The following is a 21495-nucleotide window of genomic DNA, read 5'->3' on the forward strand; positions in this document are numbered from 1 at the left end:
ATTTTCACCTGTGTCGCCACGACAAGGAAAGGAACACACAGCTTTGCTGTCATAAGTGACGACATACAACACGACGTAGCGCACGCTTCCTGCGCCCTAGGTGCAGTGCACGAAGTGTTAGATGAAAAAAGCACCCATCTGCAATCGCGTAACATACGGCACTGATGGTGCAACGAGCTATTTTAAAGTAAGTACCAATGTATGAGTTGTGACGCTTCAAGTATACGTCCGCCAGGGGCTAATTTTCCGCTACCGGGTTATAGGAAGAATGCCTGTGACGGTGTGTGTGGACTACCTAAGCACGAAGCTTCCCTGTACAACCTGAGGTCTGGAAGCGCCGCCTCCATTCCGTCCGCAGATGAAATGGTCTCCCAGCTAAGCGAAAACCTCAAGAATCTGGCCCTGCTTCATGTGCTCGCTGCAACCACCGAGGAGCATCGTTAGCAGAAGCCACTGGAGCGAAAGTCAGTCCCACGTGTGCCGGGAATTCAGGTAAGGACATACGTGGACGTGTGCGCACGATCAGTCAAGCGGGCATGAACTGTCCGTTGCGGGAACTGCCGCTAGCCAGCTGACAGTGATTAAACCCTTTCAAACACAAACTGCAAAGGACACGCAATAAATTTGTTCCAGTGCCGCAAGTAGAGTGGAGTTCGGTATCTCTTGCATCCTACAAAACAAAGCAGCAAACACGTGCTCTTTTCTTGCCACGGTAAAATCCTAGTCAAGCTTTCTGCATTTAGGGCAACAATTGCATTTTCCTTTTTCTAAGGAGAGTACGGTAACAAACCGGAACCAGTTATCGCGGCACTAAAGCCTACACTAAACGTTTTTCAACAATTGGAATCGGATCTCATTTATTTTTGAAAAATTAGTTCTTTTGAAGAAGCTTGTTTATTTAACGATATTCTTGTTCTTTTTTGTTTCATGTTGGAAGATAATATCAAAAATAAATGTTCCAAAGAGAGCGTTCTTTGTTTGACACTTATTTCCGGTTTCTGTGTGAAATGGAAAACATGCCAAGGTGCATCAAAGTTGCAAAATCTTTCTGATTTCGGCCATGTTCGCATTTTCTCACATCTTTTTTTTTATTTATGGTCAGCAGAAAGGAACATATAGAAATAATTTCTTCTAAAGCATATTAAGCGAGAACAAACATACCTCGACACAACGCTTCTTGTTTGCGTTTAATTCGGCCATGAAATCAGAAAATATTCTGGTAAGCATTAGGAAGGCGCGCGCACCGCCATCTTCAAATATTCTTTCACTTCCTGGGAACGCTTTTCGAGAGTCAAATTTTCAGTTCCATTCAGCTTGAATATACCTACATGACATGTAGGAAAGAGACAAAAGAAAAATATTAAGTGGACATGCATATTTGATGTCGTGTGGAAACACCTAGCTGTATTGAAAAAAAGAGCACAAACAGGCTCGAGTTCTACGCAGAGGTGAATGCGAAGAGGACGATAAACGAAAAAAAAAAAACAGAGGCCGGAAACACGAAAACGGAAACGCGGCAGTCTTTGAAAATGTAGCCGGACTCTTTCAGCTATCGCAATGAAGGAGAGGAGGAATGATGGATGCCTCGCCCAGCGCACTTTGCTCCCACGCATAGATCACGCTTCAAGAAAATGAAACCTCCTGACAGTACCATTTCGCAGGCTGCAACGCCACTATTAAACCAAGGCAGATGGACACAGGCACCTATCTTGAAGCATGTGATCTATGTTTCTACAGGAACAATTTTTTCCTTGGGTGCGCGTAGACGGACGGTGATTAAAGTTGGTTGAAACTGTGGGGACGGCATCATTACGAAGAGCGCCTTTTGTTGGGTAGCATAGACAGTCTCGTTGGGTGCTTCAATAGAGGCTTAAAAAAGGAGATTTCATGGGAATAATAGAGCCATCCGCACTTTGGAAACCCTGAGTGAAGCAGAAGGCCAGTATTTAAAATTTATGCGCCGGCAGGAAGGAGACTGCGGGCGATTCCGGAGATGTGTCTAAGGAAGCAGATGTTCCTTTCGGCTGCTCTGCGCCTGTTTACTTTCATGAGCTCACGTTTTCAAGAAATACACGCGTTTTAGTTGGTGCAGCTCGGTAGGAACAAAAACCGACTCGTCAAACTCGCTGTTATTGAAGAACGGTGATGGAAGCATTCACCTAAAAACTATACATACAAGTATTTTTGGAAACCATTCGCATACACAAGATAAAATCACCAGTATATACAGCGTGTCCCAGCTAATTTTAGCCAGAGCTTTAAAATATGCTAGCGCACCAAAAGACGACGCAATCAAAAGCATGTTGTCGAGTATTGTATGTCGTAAGTCACGATGTTGTTGTATTCTCCTTAATTGAATACTTTGCCGGCAATAATTAACCAACTCCTACAGCAGCGAAGTCTGGAAGAAAATTACAGTCACAAAGTTGTAGAGCGGTTTGCAAAACGGTCGATTAAACCGTGTCTAACTTTATATCGCTGATAATATTGCCTTGCTTAGTAACTCAGGAGACCAATTGCGATGCATGCTCACTGATCTGGAGAGCCAAAGCAGAAGGTTGGGCCTAAAAATTAATCCGCAGAAAACTAAAGCAATGTTTAACAGTCTCGGAAGAGAACAGCAGTTTACGATAGGTAGCGAAATATTGGAAGCGGAAAAGGAATACATTCACTTAGGGCAGGTAGTGACCACGATACTGGATCATGAGACTGAAATAATCAGAAGAATAGAATGGGCTGGGGTGCGTTTGGCAGGCATTCTTAAATCATGAACAGCAGGTTGCCACTATCCCTCAAGAGAAAAGTATATAACAGCTGTGTCTTACCAGTACTCACGTACGGGGCTGAAGCATGGAGGCTTACGAAAAGGGTTCTGCTTAATTGAGGAGGACGCAACGAGGTATGGGGAGAAGAATGATGGGTGTTACGTTAAGGGATAAGAAAAGAGCAGATTGCGTGAGGGAGCAAATGCAAGTTAATGACATGCTAGTTGAAACCAAGAAAAAGAAATGGGCATGGGCAGGACATGAAACGAGGAGGGAAGACAAGCGATGGTCCTTAAGGGTTACGGACTGGATTCCAATGGAAGGGAAGCGTAGCAGGGGGCCGCAGAAAGTTAGGTGGGCGGATGACATTAGGAAATTTGCAGGGACAACATGCCCACAATTAGTTCATGACCCGGGTAGTTGGAGAAGTTTGGGAGAGGCCTTTGTCCTGCAGTGGGCGTAACCAGGCTGATGATGATGATGATGATGATGATGATGAACTTTATATCATTTAACTATTGGTTTGTTTTCCCGCAGGCTACAGATAACTGCGAAATAAAAACTTACTGCTTAAGCACTCCTTAAAGGTGAGCAGCCAGAGAAGCTGAAACGGGCGTCCCACTGTTTATCTCTGGGTTAACCCGGATGGTTCAATAAACGATGAGTTGGTAAGCTGCCGAATCCTCGGTGCACAGTTGCTGCTTGCACTCGGCTGCGCGAGAGTGCTCTTGTGCAAGGGCTGCAGCATCAGCACTGCGTAGACGAGGTCATTCCCGATTCTGCTCATGAGATTGCTGATCGAAAGCTGCCTGCTCCTCAGGAGTGCGTATGACGTGCGGCCTACCCATTTTGAAGCCGGAGACAAACTGCTGCGCGCGTGCTCGGCTGCCGCGGAGAGAAACCACGTCCTTACTCTCATGCCTCTCTTTCTTCTTTTCTTTTTCGTGCATGTGGATGGGGTTGCGCCAGAGGAATTTTCGGCGTACGATGTACGGATGAATTGACTAGCCAAATAGAGCTTCGCTGTAAAAGAATACCGCGTGGCATGTCCGCTAGCGCGTTGTGATTGCAGTGCTCCCAAACATTCCACATACAGACGAACATAGCATTTAGCAGGGTGTGATGCCGCGACAGCGTAGTGACGGAGGCGTTGCCTCTGCGATTGACCTCAGCACCTGCTATCGCTTGTGCTTCCATAACGGTTGCCATGTCGCCTTTCAAGCAGTCGCGCGCCCGGCTAAATGGTATGGTTGTTTGTAGGCGGAACGTTTAGGAGCACTGCAATCACGGCGCGCAAGCAGACATGTCACGCGGTATTTTTTTTTGTATTTCGCGGGCGTCTGCAGTACGCACAAAAACTAATAATTATTAGATAAAAATTCTGAAACTGCTTTCTTTAATGTTTTGAAAAATTCTGTACACCTTTCCAATTGGAATGTTTTGCCTAGCTTCATCATCTTAACATTGAAACTATATTCTGGCATTCTCTCCGCTCAAGCTAGGACACCAAGACAAAGTTTCAGATGTTTGGGTTGTTCGATTCTTCTGCATACATGTGTGCCTCTGGCCAACTTGATAGGTTAACGTTGCCCCAGATCAATGGAGGCAAACATTTATTGAGGTCCATCAAAACGGTGACTAGAACGTTGTGCGGCGCTCCCACGTCTGGAAAGAAGTGCTTAGCCTCTCCGCCACGTTGCAGGCCCGTTGGACTGGCAATAGTGGGGCTTGAATATCGGGAGTGCGTAAGGCAGCCTGCCAATTGGACGACATAACGTCTTCGTCACCCCGTAATGAGTTGCACCGCTAGAGCATGTGTTCTAAGTTGACAAAGTCTGAGCAAAGCGTGAAAGTGTTTGACGTTTGAATTTTGGAATGGATGCGGTTTAAGAGAGCGGGGCTAGGTTATTGTACAACTTGCAAGTGTCTGAGTGTCCATGTCTGAGGTTTGTTCAATTGCTTTGCAATGGTGGATACTTCTGCCTCCTGAAATAAAAGTGTTTTGTGAGTTCGTTATACGAGGAAGGGGGATGCCTATTGTCCGGAACCTCAGCGCTGCGCCACCTGGTAGCTACGCAGTCAACGACTCCCCACGCAGCTCTCCGGGCCGACGGCTGAACGCCCGGGGCGCCCTTGATCTGTTCCATCGGAGCGGGGAACAAGACGATCGTGTGTTGTTTGATTTTCTTATCCCGTAGGTTCTGCAAGACCAGCCTCGAGACGATGCCCTTGTCAAATGCTCGGAACGCCGGTTTCGAGTCGCTCTATATCGTCGTTCTCCCGTCGTCTAGCAGGGTCAACCCAATTCCGGCCTGTTCCGCAACGTCGGTAGCCATCACCCGGACCGTCGAGGAGTTTGTGATTTTCCCTTCTTGATCTACGCGGACTGTGGTGAACACCATTCCAACAGGGTACAGGGCTCCATTGATGAAACAGCAACTCCGGGCGCTTGCATTGTCCTCTTTCAAGAGGGCTGTAGCCCTAGCCCATCGTCTCCCCACGTTGTACTCAGGGTGAACATTCTGAGGAAAGGGGGGACGGTAATGTGCTCTCTCTGTTTTCTTGGTATGCTGCGGAAATGGGTCTCGATGGCCATCGGGCGAACTCTAAGTTTTTTCAGCGCGTTTTTTTCCCGGTGCTGGTGGTAGACAGTCTCGAAAGTGCGCCCTCTCCTGTGAATCCGCTATCTTTTCTAGCGTTTTGTGCATGCCGAGGTCGAACAGTCGCTCTCAGCACATGTACATGGAGAGCGCGAGGGCACTCTTGACCGCCTTTGTGGTCAACGCGTTCAGCTTGTGCAGTTCCCACCTTTGCCAGTTGTGCATGGCCGCGCCCCAGGTAAAGTGACACATCATGAAAGCGTGAACTAGCCGGACGCGGTTGTCCCCAGTGAGTTTTTCTGACAGTTGGTAACCCTTCTTATCAACCTGCTGGCATTATCCCCTTTCTTGGTTAGCTTCAGTATCTGCTGGTTATCAGAACCGTTCGATTCGATCGCCATACCAGGAACCCGGAAAGAGTCACCCCTTGGGATGATACAGCTCTCACGTGTCCTTAGAGTGATGATGATGTCCTCTACAGGCCTCCAACTTTTCGGTTTGGGGCCCCTGCGCTGGGGCCTGAACAGTATTAGCTCTGATTTTGGCGTCGAGCATGGGAGGCCGGTCGGAGTCGAGTAGTCTGTAAGCTAGATGGCTTCTTGAAGTGCAGACTCTAAGCGTCCGTTGCTTCCACCGGTGCACCATATGGTGACATCTGTATAAATCGTGTGGTTAATGCCGTCGACCGCATAGAGTTTCCTCAATAGACCATATTGCCTCGGATACATTTTATTACCATTGTGACAAGGTATATTGAAGAGGTCGAGTGGCCCCCAAGAATACAGCGGCAGCAGCGAGAACTGATCGGGTGACCGAACTGACCACCAGATTGCAAGCCGGCCATTGTTCTTTCTTACACTATTTTAATCTGGTTTCAAAGTGCATAATGTTGCCACATCACGTGAAAATGACGTGTTCTTTGATCCTAGGCTCAATGTGACATTCTGTCTGCTGCAAAGTTACCGTTGACATCATAAACTGGCATACATGAGCGGCTCACTGCAGCGTAAACTGTGCGTTCTTTCTTGATGGACCACTCGCCAGCTCGAGTGCCACTCCTCCCTCTCCTGTATGTGGCCGCAGTAATATTACCCCACTGGTATTGAGAGCATCGGTGGTTTGTACAGCATTTCGGATCGAAGCGATAATACGGCACCACAGCAGTCCCATTGCTCCATCCAGCACCCCATGTGGGGCATCGACAAGAGTGTCATTTTCGTTTACAACAGCGGTTGACATGAAGTGGCAGTAGGGAATAGGAGCCAAATTTCCGTACTACATTCTGCACTGCAGTAGCCGGCGCAACCTGAACAAATCGAGCTTTCGCCAGACAAATCTATATGCGCCTCTCTTTTTTTCAGTTTTTCTTTGTCAAAGAAGTATTTGACCTGGCTTTTAGTAAGTTCTCTTTCTGCAATGGTAGAACATAGATGACCACGGAGTGATTGTGCGCATTCTTTGTAGAAGGGCAATTTGTTAAATAACATGGTTGATCCCTGTTTCATAGGAATACGTAGAACACGAAAGTGAAAGGTATCTTCACAGTAGCTGTTGCATGTTTATATTACGTGAACAATTAAGCTGCAATAGCCATCATCGAAACCCTACCACTGCAAAAGGATGCTCGGCAGTTGGCTGATCCCCGGAGCGATCGGGAAACTTACCCCTGAGACACTGCATTGCAGGCGCCGTAGCACTGCCCAAATCCGCCATTAACCACAGTCAGTCATACAAGTGAAACCGAATAGGTTGTTAGTAAATTGCTTCCTGAATTGTCGATCCACTGGGGAGAAAAGCAATCGACTTGTGGGTCGACGACCGTGATGCAGGGTAGCTTGGCGCGCGGCGTCCTGCAGCCGAATCACTTATGCGAAGTTACGAGCATTATTTTCCGGCTCCGTAGTGTCTTGGGCCGCCAATTGAGCTGCGACGCGCTCACGTACAGAAATGCAAGTGGCAGAGTTCGCCGCGTGCGCCGCGCACGCGTTTTTTCTTCACGCTGGCGTATCTCTCGCCAGAACAAAGTGACATTCGCCCGTTGACGTCATTGGCATTCTTCGCCACCTAGTGCAGCGGTTTTCTTACTTGGTGCCATTGCAAGTGAAGCAGTAACCAGCGTGTAACCGCGGCTGATGCATGCTGAAGCTGCATTCCATAGGGGACGAGATGTCACAGCCCAATATGACGCGAAAGGCAAACCATATCCGGAAACAGCGTCGTCATCTCAGCAATAGTACCACACCGCAAACACCAGGCTACGCGGCGTTGGAGGCTCGGCTGCTCTGAGACTACCAAAGCGTTCACTGCCAGCACTCGTAAGTGGCATTATGCACACTAAACATTTTTACACCCTTGTGGGTGTTAATAAGGGTGCTTTCGGCATTTACACCCACGCCCACACCCTTCGAGCACCCTTTTCGGCCAAAGCACCCTATCACAAGGGTGGATACCACACATAAGGTGTGACTTTGCTCAAAGAAGGGTGTTAAATCGACGCCTGAAGGGTGTTGAACGTATTGATGCATAAATCTGAGTAACGTGTACACGTCCACGCATTGAGCAATGTGTGTATGTATTGCATTTTTAATGCGAAAGCGTTTCATGGCCTTTCAGGTAGGAAAGGTGGCGTTCTCCGCAACAACAATCCGTACGGGACCCTGCTCATGCCAATCTTGTCATTTCCCTTGAAAGCATTCAGAAAGCATTCAGAACCGCGCCGCCCGTTTTATTCTCTCAAATTATTCACTTCATTCTAGCGTCACGTCCATGAAAAGAACACTATGTGAACATGACCTTTGGTTACGTCACAAATACTTTCGTCTATGTCTTTTTCATAGAATATGCTAATTTAACCCTTCTCGTAAAGAAAATCTTTTCACCACACGAAGTTCTCGTCTCGCATCGACCATCAACACAAAATTGATGTGCCATTCTTCCTTTTCGCCAAGAACAGCCACTGAATGCAACCGCCTTCCCGCCTCCACAGTCTCAATTTGTGACACCACTAATTCAAGGTCGCCGTTCAAATAATGTTATGGTTTGATTTTCTATTTTTGCGCTGCATTGCAATTATTGCATATTTTCACCACTTCTTTCTGTTGTGCCTACTAGGCCTTGAATGTATATAATAAATAAATAAAATGTGAACTTATCACCGTCTTGTATGACGTCAGTAGTGATACAGAAGGTAGTAAATACAACAACGTTAAGTATGAGCAGTTATGGGTAAATAATGTTAAATAATGTGAATAAGGGTGGAATAAATTGCATTAAGGTTCGTACAAACTATAGCACGGTGGATTACGGGAGATTAAGGTAGAATTGTGAAGAACACGTGACAATGTATGAACTAACGTATCATGGTCACGTGACAATTGCAAGTGTAGATGCGTGAAGCGATTAAGTTTTCCCATTCCTAAGTGACTGTCGATATTTCTTCAAGGATTCTGATGTTACTGGCATGACGGCCACTCCAAAAATGTATCATCCAGAAAAAGAACGCCCTTTCACTTACAATTCCATTATCATTATTTTTCGTGCTCACAGGAATATTAACATGCAATTAAACACTCCTAGAAAAACTCCAGTACCAGAGCGAAAACACGAGAGCAACTTGCGCAATTCTGCACTAATATTTCGGTGCCCTTAATAGCCCAACAAAAAGTGGTGAAATAGAAGAAGCTGTTTGGATACATTGCTGAACAAACAGGGACGTGCTGTTGGACGAGCCTCTGCTGTACAATGGCATCAACGTACCGTTTGCATGGTGAATCCATAAAGAAGACTTATAGAGGCGAGATCACGTTGGCAGTTCTCAAACCCGAATTTACACGTACCTTGCCTAATTCATTCAGAGGTTTACTAAGCTACTGATCTGCTTTCTAAGTGCATCCTCAAACACAGCTTGTAATGCTGAGCCTATATATTAAGGGCTGGTGTCGTCAAAGCTGTAATTTCTTATCCAGAGCATACGCACTTGCAAACGCAGTCTTCAGTCTCCTCATGAATGTTTACGCGTCGCTGTCGCACGACCAAGATGTGAGCGTCTTTATTGAGCCATGATATCGCTGAAACTACGCTGTGACCTCGCAAATTTGCTTCGTTTGGACGCAGCGAATAATGTAATCGCACCAGCAGAAGAGCGCCGATCGTCTCGCTCACGGTCCCCATTTGTGTACTGTACCCTCAGTGATGCAGCACAGACTGCGCCCCCCACCCCAAAATAAAATGCCCGGCACGAAACGTAGTAGCAACTACCCGCCTCACCGCTCTAGTTAGAGACCACAACGAAGCAGCAGCAAACAGGCGGCCATGCGAGCAAGCAAACCTGTCAGAATAAACGTTCAATTTGCGCGGCCGCCCCATGCCCAATGAAAAGCGACCGGAAGTGACAGCCGACGCTGTACCATCACTTCGGCGCGCGACAGGACGGGAAGGCGGAAGCTGCGCCATCATGCTCGTTTTCGCGTGCGTTCGCGTCGCACGCTGTGCGAAGTAATTTTAAACGTGTCATTAGTTTTGCGCGCGGGGTAGAAAAAAATGAGGCCCATGCTTTGTGTATTACTCGTGCCCCACTTCAAAGCAAAGCGTTCGTACGCACTGGAAGATGGATCCACGAAGGCTGAAACGAGAAGTTGCAACGTGCCCGGTCGGTAGTACTGGCATGATGGAAACTTTCAGGCAAGTGCCCGTTTATTTGGTATTTGTTTTGTTCGCTTTAGAAATATCTCACTGTGATCTCGTACCATAATTCATAATTCGCTAATGTAAGAGCAAGAGCAGCTGCACTCCTACTAGGGCAAGTTAACTACCTCGATCGCGTCCCGTGTGACTAATGTTTGTCAAATCTACATCGGGCGTGGTGCGCCTGCATAGTTACGCTTTGTTTCTCAGCGCTTGAACGTTCATTGATGTGATTCTCTTGTGCGTTCAGCGCGGTTGCTTGTAATACGGTCGTTCGCACTTCAGTTAAATGTGGTCGACCACTTTTGCGTCGCGTAGAAAAAGGACTGGCTTAGCCACCTTTCGAAGGAACCGGCGCGGTATTGGTTCTCCCTGATGCGGTCGCGTGCTGCTGTTGCTGCTTGCCGGACGCCTTCAGCATTTTTTCGGCTGGCTTTGTCTGTGCGTGTGCGCGTGCTCGCGCTCGGCTTGATTTGTGTGTGCGTGCGTGCGTGTGTGCGCTCAGCTCAGCTCGCTTTGTGTGTGTGTGCGTGCGTGTGCTCGGCTCGCTGTGTGTGTGTGTGTGTGTGTGTGCGTGCGTGCGCGAGCGCGCGTGCGTTCAGTACATGCCGGTTTGTATGGGCCGGCGTGTTTGCGCGTGTCTAGTGCGTACGTGTTTTGTGAGTGTGTTGTCTGTGGGTCACTGTGTGTGCGTGCACACACAGCGACCCACAGACAACACTGTTGTCGCTGTTAGCGTGTCTGCCTGCATACATGTATGTGTGCTTGTTTGTGTTCATCAATGTGCGCGTGCGCGCTTTTGTGTCTGCGCTTTGAGAATGCGTATACTTGTGTGTGCGTGTGGGTGCGTTTTGTGTGCGTGCGTATGTATTGCATGAGGCCGGTAGAGTTTTACTCGCAATAAAACTCTTCCAATTTGGTGCAGCGAGTGTTCCCACCTGAAAGCCGAGTTTGGTTTCAAGCCACCCTGGACAACTGCTGTATGAGGCGCCGTTTCTCGGGAGGACCAGTGGGAAGGCGCCAAGTATACGCTTCGTCCTTTTTCCTCCCATGCCCTGATGAATCGATATCCTTGCTTTTTATTGTTAAAGGAACGTTACATCCAGAGCATAAATAAATGATTAAGAAATCTGGTAGTGTGTTTCGCCATTACAATAATTCCGATCTTAAAGACGTGGATTTCCCATTAGCCCACATTTCTTTTGATGCAGACAACAGCTGAAATTGTTAGCGGCAGGTTATTCGAGACGTTCTACGTATATAGCAATTGTCTTCAGGAGCTTTAATGAATTTAGAAAATTTGAAGTGTTGTGCTTTAGAGGTATCATATACAAGCTTTAGGTCTACGGGTAATTTGCATGCCCTTCGAGAGCTGTCGCCTATAGCCCTATTGAAATTCGTAACTACAGTTTGGAGCACTGGGGAAGCTAGAAGGCTTGTCTTGGCTCTCGAGAAAGTGTTTAAGCTGGAGGTGTAGGTTGAGGAGTTTGGGGTTGGTAACACAAAGGATTTTTTATGCCTTAGCAGTAGGAGTGACACAGGATAAAAAAAATGTATGTGTGTCAAGCACAGGAAGCTGCTCATGTGGTAGAAGCATGTGTGTGCGTGTGTGTGTGCGCGCCCATGCATGCGCGTGTGTGAATTCTCTCCTCAAGAGGGAGTATGTGTGTGAGCTATATCATTGCTGGTCTGTTTGCCAAGAATTGGCAAGAAAACAATAATCAATTTAACTTGAAATAATAAACTTCAAAGCATACTGGCGACTGCAGCATACAAGCATGCAGCTGTGTGACAATCTTAATACATTGCTGCAACATCTGGAAGGAGGCTTGCTTCTTTTTCAGTAAGCAGCACAAAGTCCATATTCTTGGCTTTTCTCGTGCAAGCCAAAACGAGGCTCATTGCCAATGATCTTGTCTTTTGCTCTAATAGCATTTGTTTATCTTGTACTTAGAGCGTCGTTTCTCGCAGGTCATGCAGATGGTAGCAGCAATTTCACAATGCCCAGCCTTGGCGCCCCCCATCAAGAGCAAGCTACTTGCATTCGCCTTCAGACAGATGGTTAATGTCTTCTTGAAAGCGGTTGAGAAGACAACATTGTAAGTAGATATGGTTGTGTAGTGTAATACAATAAGTCAAGTTATAATTTAGAACTCAGGCTCCTTGGCTGCATAAGCTTGATGTGATGTGCAGTTGTCTGTGGTTGTCAATATTGCCGATGGTACAGTGCATACTGCCGGTATGACTGCTGATCCAAAGTATACATTTGCATTTTCTTGATGGTCTTTCATAATGAGGATTTTCTTTGTGCAAGAATATTCACAGAATGCCGGGGCGTTATAGCATCATATTCTTTATTGTGCATTCACTGCTAATTTCGTATGACCTTCCTGCTACCAATTTATTTGCAGGAAAGGAATATTTGTTTACTCTCTGCAATTAGCTTGTTATTTGCTCATTGCATTACACTCTTCTACCTTTAATTTACTCCCATAAAATTATCCAAACCTTAAAATTTCAGCTGTTATTATTTTGAATACAATATCAAAATCAAAATGCACCGGATTGCAATCTAGACTGCAAGGGATCTGAAGAAATTACAAGAAACCAGGACCTCTCGGGAGCGTTAAAAAAACGTTTCCGCAGGTAATGTGCCTAATTGTACCGAGCTAGCTGCTCACGAAAATTGCAAGCATATTTCATTTCACATAGTTTTGCAGGATATAGCAGGCCTATCATAGTCTCTGAGCACAACCTTACCTCATTTGCATCATGAAAATGTCTCATGCTTAATTTGGGACAAGTTTTGAAAAATGAATGTATCATAATTTTGAAACTACACAAAGTATTGGTTGAGGCTAGACAGTTTTCAAACAACTTGACCATGTTGAACTTAGCCATTACAGGACGGGAAAAAAAAACATGCACAGGAGCACTCATTCAATGAAATGTGATGCTTGTGGTCATTTTGCACATGCAAAATGTACTTTTAAGTGAGAGAGGGCGGGTAGCCAATTTACAACCATTGTGACTCATGCGGGTAGTAGCAACACAGGATGAGAAATGGTTGTGTCTCTGAGGTTCATTGAATATGTGAAAACTCATATACAGTACACCCTCCCCCTCCCCCCCATGAGGGGTAACCCTGCAATATGTTTTGGGCAAGAAAGACGATTGTCCTAGGAGACAAGAAATTTCAGGCTCTAGTTGAGAGGCTACAGAACGAAGGACCATGTAAATAGTCACAGATTAACATAAACTGCATCGGAGTGGCATCACAGTTTAGAGCATGAAGTGGGAGCATGAGGAAGGATCATGTTTAAATTAGGGAATACTACTTGTCAGTGCATTGCCAAGCTAACCCATTGAAAGAAGGGGGCGTGCTCTAAGAAAAATAGTTGACAACACATGCTAAATTTTCGAGGAAAGTATGCCAAAATGCCCATTCTCACTAAATTAGTAAATAAGAAATACACGATAAATTTTAGGATGCAGAAAGTGTCTAATAAACTGCATTGGAGAGTTGGATATTGTTGGGCTGGATGCATTTATTGCAGGGCAAATGAGAATGCCAGTGGGGATTCCCTCATTTTCATTTTGTGTGCACTCTCTGTAAAAGAGTTCTCTTTGTCTCCTAGTGTAATAATGTTGTGTAAAAAATGTCATTTTTTAATGCATTGTGCATTTCACTCTTAATGTGCCATATCCCGTAAGCTTCTCACCTGCAGTACTTAAAAGTGTAATGCAGATATATTGCAGATTTCATAATGTCAATTTTGTATTAAGGTCACATACACACTCTTAGACAAATGTCTGTTGTTGAGAGATGTCATTGGTAGTCTTTAAACTTTATTCACTCTTATTTTCTATGGTGAAAAGGCTACTGTAAATTTATGTTTTTGCTGCTGTATGTGCCTTGTGTTCACAATGACATAGTGGTTTAGCATTCACAGTAACATGCAATTCCTTAATTTGCAAAATAGAAACTTCTCCTACCTTTCACTTGTCTTGCCCAGTTGCCTGAGCGGTGCATTCTGCCCAGTCACAATAATTAAGTTTGTTAATTTGAGGAGCTTGTTGCTTTATCAAATTTTCCGCAAAGTACCTGTGTAATTGCACGGACTGAATTCTCATGATTCTCTTCTTATTTTGCTAATGCAGGATGCAAGATTCCAGCAATGCCATGCGCTGCATTTATTGGTCAAGATGCTCAGAGAATGAAGTCGCTGCACCTCGTGGTTAACCGTGAACAGTTCTTTTTCTTTTGGAAAGCTAAAGGCCATTTGCTGCATCACTTGCATTTTTGCAGCTCAGATGTGTACTATATTTTTCTAATTTTGAATCAATATTGGCTGTTCAGTATAAAAAATGACGTACAGCGTGAAGGACAAGGACTGTGAAAGACACACTCCACTGACTTTCAACAATATTTTATTGCGTTGCCACATCGTGTGTGTATACACAGAGGGGTCATGCGCAGAAAATGAAAGCCAGTCACAAGGGGTCTTCTAACAGCAAGTCATTGTAAAAAGAACATGGTCATTTGAAAAAAAAACATCACAATTTCTATCTGTTTAGATACAGAATTTCACTAGGTGTCAGCGTGATAGAGGGGGCACTAACGCGCACACTACCCAGTTTTCTGGTGAAATCAGCTTCAATAATTTACTGGGCGAGCTGTGTCTCGCTAAAACTTCCGTATGTTAAAGAGGGGCATGCAGCCGCAGTCCCGGCAATGAATGCCCAAATGGCCTTGAACAGTGTTATTGACGTTGTTGTAGTGCTCTCTTAAACGATCATTTAGGCGCCTGCCTATCTGTCCAATATATTTGCTGCCTCAAAATGGGAATTCGGGAAACCACATTCGTTGCACACATCGCAAAATGTTTTCTGTGCCCGGCAGAGCAACAACTCTGACGTGATTTAGGCGCGTGTACACACTTACAGAGCCTTGCCAGCTTTTCCGGGGCTGAGAAAAGGACTGATTTCTGCAGGTTCCCTAATCTTTTTTAGCCTATGGGAGACATCATGAACATACGGTAGCACTGCAAACCTGTGTCTTTCAACCGGCTGGTTCCTTGACCAATCGCGCTCATCATCTTTTGTGCACTTCAGAAGCTGTTCCGCTATGGCTGAAATTAAGGCCAAAGGGTAGCCAACCCAAGAAAGGCAATCAGCCTGTGCAGCAACGCTATGTTGCATCTCGTGTGAGCAAGATTTATTGAGGCTGTTAAGGAGGCAAAGCTTTACAATATCTCATTTGACTTTGTTGGACAGACAGGCAGGCGCCTAAACAATCATTCAGGAGAGCACGATAACAACGTCCATAACACTGTTCAAGGCCACTTCGGCATCCATTGCTGGGACTGCGGCTGCGTGCCCCTCTTTGAAGGTACGGAAGCTTTAGCGAGACACAGGTCATCCGGGAAACCATAGAAGCAGATTTCACTAGAAAACTGGTTAGTGTGTGCGTTAGTGACCCCTCTATCGTGCTGACCCCTAGTGAAGTCTTGTATCTCAACAGATAGAAATTCTAATGTTTATTTTTGTTCAAAGGACGATGTTCTTAGTACAGTTACTTGCTGTTAGACACCCCTTGTGACTCATATTCTGTGCATGCCCGCTTTTGTACAAATACACATGATGTGGCAACGTAATTAAATATTGTTGGAAGTCAGCGCAGTCAGTCATCTCTCGCAGTTCTTGTCATTCAAGCTGTACGTAATTTCTCTCATTAATTGCAAACTATCCCAAGAAACTACCCTTGTTTAGTATAATTATAATGTTTGATACGACCATTTGCTGGCAAATGTTAACAGTGTGATATTTAACTTGAACTTTTGCATGACTGCCTATGCCTGTGTTCTTTTAGTAACCAGAGTATGGCTAATTTATTAAACCATATTTGCTAATTTGCATGCTCACATGCTATAGCATGCCTTAATCTTGAATTACTGCATCTAAGTGCAAATAATTTAGAAATTTACTATGTATTTTAAAACACTGTCCACATTTTGTGCTCAGCAAAGTCGTTTAATCAACAGTGGTTTGTTTTTATCAGGCCTCCTACTGCACTTTGCAACCAGGCACTAGTAGATGTGGAATGTGCACTCTTTTGATTTATAGTAAGAAAAGAACCTATTTTCAAACTACATATTGTATATGTACCAGTGCCTTAGAGTTACAAAACAAAAATTTATAGAAACTGGTATTGTAGTTAGAAAAACCGCTACACAGCACCTTTAGCCCAGAGAACTCTTGTTTCACAAAAGAGGACAAACTATGTAGGCACTAAAAAATTCTACGTATTTTTTGTACTCAAGTAATCTTGCTGGAAATAGAAAATTAGCAATAAGGCTCCTGACATAAACCTCACTTAAAGCATGTCTATGCTTGGAAAGTATTGTTTCAGTCTGAAAAATGTTGGCCAGTTATGCTTTACATCGACTTTCCAAACTTTTCATAATGCTTTGCGATTACATAATTGTACAAAATAACAGGTGTCTTTCTTGTGCGTTTGCTCTGCATTTCAATAGCTTCCCTAATTCACCTTTGCAATATGCCTTTTTTTAAGGCATCAAAACTTGAATTTTCGTTCACTGGAGCCTAAAACTAAAAATTTATTCCTTTATGTGGCCCAAAACACTGCGAATCAACCCAGGCTCTTTCAGTGCCGCTATACATAGTTTCTTCTCTAATAACAGATTTGATCAATACATATATTTTAGGTACCTTTGTGGGGAATGTACATGTTCTTGTACTTACCGATGTGTTTGGTGATTGTGCATGTTTATATTTCATGTGATTTATGTATATGTTGTACTCTGTATTGCAGCATGCAATAAATATATTTGCGTTTTCTTGAAAATGCAGCACATATCTTACCAGTCCGTGTTGCATGTTATTTGGATATGGAAATTGTGATAACCTTGGTGTTGATATACAAGCTCAAAAGTGTCAAGTTTGCTAGGTTGTATTTGTGCAGCGAAGACAGGTTTTCCAATATACACCATGAATTACTAATATGTAATGTGATCCACACGTATAGGTGTTCTGTATGCCCATCGAGGCTTCAAGGCCGGCTGTTCGACAGTGCGTTTGGTAGCCGAACTTGAACCTTCTGGCACACGAAATAGTTGCACGTGGATCGCTGTACATAGTAGTAATTGAAGGTGTGTACTGCCGAATCTGCCTTCCATACACGCTAGAAATAAAAGGGTGTACAGCCTTCCAACACCCACACAGATGGGTGTTAATTTGGACGAGCATCCTTACACCCTAAATTTATTTTGCTGGACACCCTTCCTTTAGGATGCTATAGTGGCACCCCAACTGTAGGGTGTAGACAACAGCACCCTTAGGGTGTTCGTCTGGTGACAAACCGATTTACACCCTTAAGGGTGTTAAAATGTTTAGTGTGTGGAGTATTTTGCTTCACCGCTGCTAGATGGATCCGCGATCCCTGCGAAGAGAGTATATTTTACATGGCCGCCCCCAGCTCACATCCGTTACAACAAATTGATCGAGTACACCAGCGCAAAACACTTTCGTGTTAAAGAAAATCACTGGCGAATACCATACTCCCTCAAGCGAAATTTGAGCGCAACTCTATAGGTGTTTTCATTTCGTGATATATTCGCTGGCGCGGGCAATCTGTGTCGTGCGACACGTTGCAGTTCGCAAGAGGCAGCGTGTGGATAAGGCGGGGGTGCGATTCCCAGCAGCCGCTGCAGACAGAACTCCTAGACAACTTGCGCTGCTTTGGCGCCATCTCGTAGCCGTCGTTGTCGCACTAAGCTTTTCTTCTCACGCTTTCGCCAAACCCTCCTCCTCCGCTTTCGGCCTCATGGTTCCGCTTCACTGTGCTCCTGTGCTTTCCTCCTCGCGTCTTATATCGCCCGTTTCACTCTGGGTTCGCACTTTCGTACTTTGCTCGTTCGCTCAAATACATCGACGCCGACGCTCGCCGCAGGAACGGGCGCCTAAGAGGTGCGCTCTAAAGCTACTGGAAATAGGTAAAACCCGGTCACTGCGACGCCGAGCGGCAAACGTATCGAACAACCAGGGCGCACAGCCATGTCATTCGACCAGACGATCGTTTAGCACTTCTCCAACAAATTTTAAACATGTACAAACAAGCTCAATTGTTAACTCTTCTACACTGTTGTTCCCGGAACATGTCTTGCTTACGTGGCCTAGAAGAAATGTACTAGTTCGCTGCCCATATGTATTGGCAAACAGGCTGCGTTCACCCCTTCAATGGAGAATTTAGCGTTCCAAGAGTTCGTGTTTTCGCTTCATGAACACTTGGATCACGTGAATAGACTTCGGACTGTAATCCAGCCTTTGGCACGACGTGTACGTTCTCTCTAATATGTCCTCATGGAATAAACATTTTATGCGTTAGGCTTGAGAATAATAGGAAAAACTCATTAACCTTGAAAGGCGCTAACCTTTTTTTTTCTTTTTTAGAGCCAGCAAGTGTTAACAGTGAAGCTGCGCGTGAGCCATACAGTTTGTGTAATTCATGTAATGTGTAGGAGCCGACTCACAGCTCAGTAGTGAGTGATGAGGTCATTCTGTTTTTGTCCGTATCTCCATACCGCCGCTTAACTTTCGCGCCAGAACCACCGACAGCCCTGCACCCAACTACACCATCACAGGCCGATAAGCTATCGCTTTGATGCGCCGCATTTAAAATGGAGCTGAAGTAAGCTCATGAAGGCATCAAGAATTGAAGCAAAAGGTTTTATATGGAAGAATGAACCTTTCAGTGAAAGTGCAGCAAGTGAATAAAGGATACAAGGGCTGCAAGAAAAGAATCCAGCATAGGCTTTTTTTTTATGTGATATAGGTACACTGAAAAAGAGGAGCCGATTTTTTTTATAAATCGCTGCACTAATTTCCATGCTACATGCGGCATTCAAAATGCTAAAAGAAGTCCCTAAGTCGTCCCACGTTTTATTACGCCATGGTAAATGTAAGAGTGCTATAATATGCAGCTTTAAAATAGGGAGATGAAGACATCATAGGGGTAATGGATGAAACCGTAAGTAGGCTGCTTTCCGAAGCACCAATTTATGTGCTACCAGTAGTTCTTCCTAGTAGCAAAATACCTAATAAAGATGCGACACAGCATGAAACTGTCTACCTCAAGAGAGCACACAGAATTCGCTGACCTGTAAAAGCTGCTGAACAATAGGAAAGTAAGCGATGTACTTAAATATGACGACGGAAATATTGAGGAACTAGTAAAAATTACTGCACCACGAAGTCAGTGAGAAGAAAGCTTTGGCATAGAACAAAGCAACCTGTATGCAGTGAAAGAAAAAGAACAATGCTATCAGCACTTGCAAGTATATAGTAAAAGCAGCAAAATATTTCTATACTTGCCTGAACATAACCCAGAGTGACAATCCAACCTTCATAGGAAGTAGTGATGAACAGGATACATAGACCTCTAACTAGGGATGAAGTTCGAAGGGCCTTGCAAAACATTACTCGGGTGAAAGCGCATATCTCAATTTGTTTGGTATGACCTGGCAGCACCCTGCGTTGTTGCGCACAACCATTCCATTTGCGTGATAAGGGTGGTCGCTGCATACTCCTCGAAGGTATTGTGGATTCTAAATTTCCCGAAAAGTTATTTACTGGTATTTTACAGAAGCCCTATAACAGCTTTAAAGGCCCGTCGAATGACGCGTTCAAGCTGTTTGAGCTCCTGCTTGCTGATGCTTTGAAATGGGATTGCGTGAGTAATTGTACTCGTGATAAAGGCGTGTACCAGTCGGATCGTTTCACTTTCCGAGAAGGCCTCGCAGGTTCGCCTAACCCTACGGGTCATTTGAGATACCTTTTACGTTGTATCTTTGAGGAGGCGGAGAATGTGCGCTACTCCGGCCGTCTCTTGGAGCCACAATCTCAGCATGCGCCGTTTATGCAGCTGTCTTGCACGTTCCCCGTTGAAGAACAGCTCAAAACTAGGGTGATTTTCGTGTCTCGCGATGTTTGCTCTTACTTGTATAAATACAGATTTCTCTGGGCACATGTCATGCCGGCCCCTTGTGTGCAGGTCTTGACTTCTTAGATTGCCCCACTGAATCATCTCCAGTTCCTGCTTATTTCAGTAGGATTCCCGCTTTGCCCACAGCGTAATGTCGCAAGCCTAAATGGCGCTCCCTAGGGCTTGCTTCGACCCCAATTCAAGTGAGAGTTTTCGCATTCCCACGATAAATAGCAGGACAGAGAGTGTTGACCCTTCTAGGGTTACTCGATCGGAAACTACAAAGGGTTTCGATCTAGTTGAGCCCAGTCCAATGGTGGCCATACGGTTTTCAGTAAGCTTCGTACATACTGGTAAATGCGCGTCCCGCAACCTACCGCTTCTAGTCCTTCCTGTTTTGGGTCGTGGGCAATCGTATTGAATGCTTTTTGATCTCGAGAGCGAGCAAAATACCGTCTTCGGTACCCCTTACCGGGTACAGGGCGTGCCACAAGTGTCAGAAAAACGTCCTAAACCGGAGCGTGTGTGGGGAAGCCGAACGTGTTTGTTGGGAAAATATTGTTGCTCTTTATGTAGTGCGATAAACGGTTCCGTATCTCCTTCTCAAAGAGCTTTCGGCAGATGACGTTATCGATGTGGGCCGTAGGCTTCGAATATGTCGTGACTTCCCTGGTAGTTCTCCCTGATCCACCCATCTATTATCGTTAAAATATTCAGTAACTGTTCTATGGATGCGTTGCTCAAGCTTCGAATCATGGCGTCAGTACTCTGGTCGGGGTCTGGGGCCGCGTTTCTTCAAAAGGGCTGTGCGCTGGCATAGACCTCCGCCGTTGTTATCGGTGCGTCCCGATTTTGTTGATCTGCCCCCATATAGCTACGGCGCCGACTCGCCTTTTTGGAATTCTTACCTACATACGTCAGCGTTAAGTGATCAATGAGTTCCTGGTCCTCGCCATTGAATTATTTCTCAAGTAGCCTCACCATCCTGCGTGCTGCCGTCTTGGATTTCCCGTGATCCGCTTTGCTGCGGAGAAAGTGCCACCTGTTTTTGGTATGGAGCGTGCCCTTAAGGAAATCGCAGTGCTGGCGCCAGTTTGCGTCACATGTTTCCTGTGCGCACGTGTTTGCCTCCTGAGCTAACTGAGCGATGCGGAGATTAAGCTTCGTATTTACCCTATGCCTTTTCCATCTGTTCGTGAGATTACGGCGGGCCTTTCATAAATGTAGCTGATGCCTATCCTCTACCGGAGCCTCTCTCGTTGTATGTACAACATTCGCCGCCCCCGCCTGCGTGTTTGGAAGTTGCTTCGCCCAGTTCCCGACATTCGTTATCGGACCTGTGTTGCCCTGGCGATCACGATATTTTGTCTAATGGGTGTGGCCTGAACAACTACGCGTCATGTACACGACGAAGTTACCGAAAAGCTGAGGATGTAGTGATCGC

The 21495-nt window shown here is 45.4% G+C and overlaps 1 long non-coding RNA gene across 1 annotated transcript; it reads left to right on the top strand.

Annotated features, from left to right (window-relative positions):
• The first annotated feature begins 9840 nt into the window (after positions 1 to 9840).
• LOC135904953 (uncharacterized) lies at positions 9841 to 14569 on the top strand. The gene is made up of 3 exons (XR_010565264.2): positions 9841 to 10045; positions 12020 to 12147; positions 14210 to 14569. It is a non-coding gene; the product is annotated as an uncharacterized lncRNA (long non-coding RNA).
• The last annotated feature ends 6926 nt before the right edge of the window (positions 14570 to 21495 follow it).

Source organism: Dermacentor albipictus, chromosome 3 (genome assembly GCF_038994185.2).
Source record: "Dermacentor albipictus isolate Rhodes 1998 colony chromosome 3, USDA_Dalb.pri_finalv2, whole genome shotgun sequence".
Taxonomy (NCBI): domain Eukaryota; kingdom Metazoa; phylum Arthropoda; class Arachnida; order Ixodida; family Ixodidae; genus Dermacentor; species Dermacentor albipictus.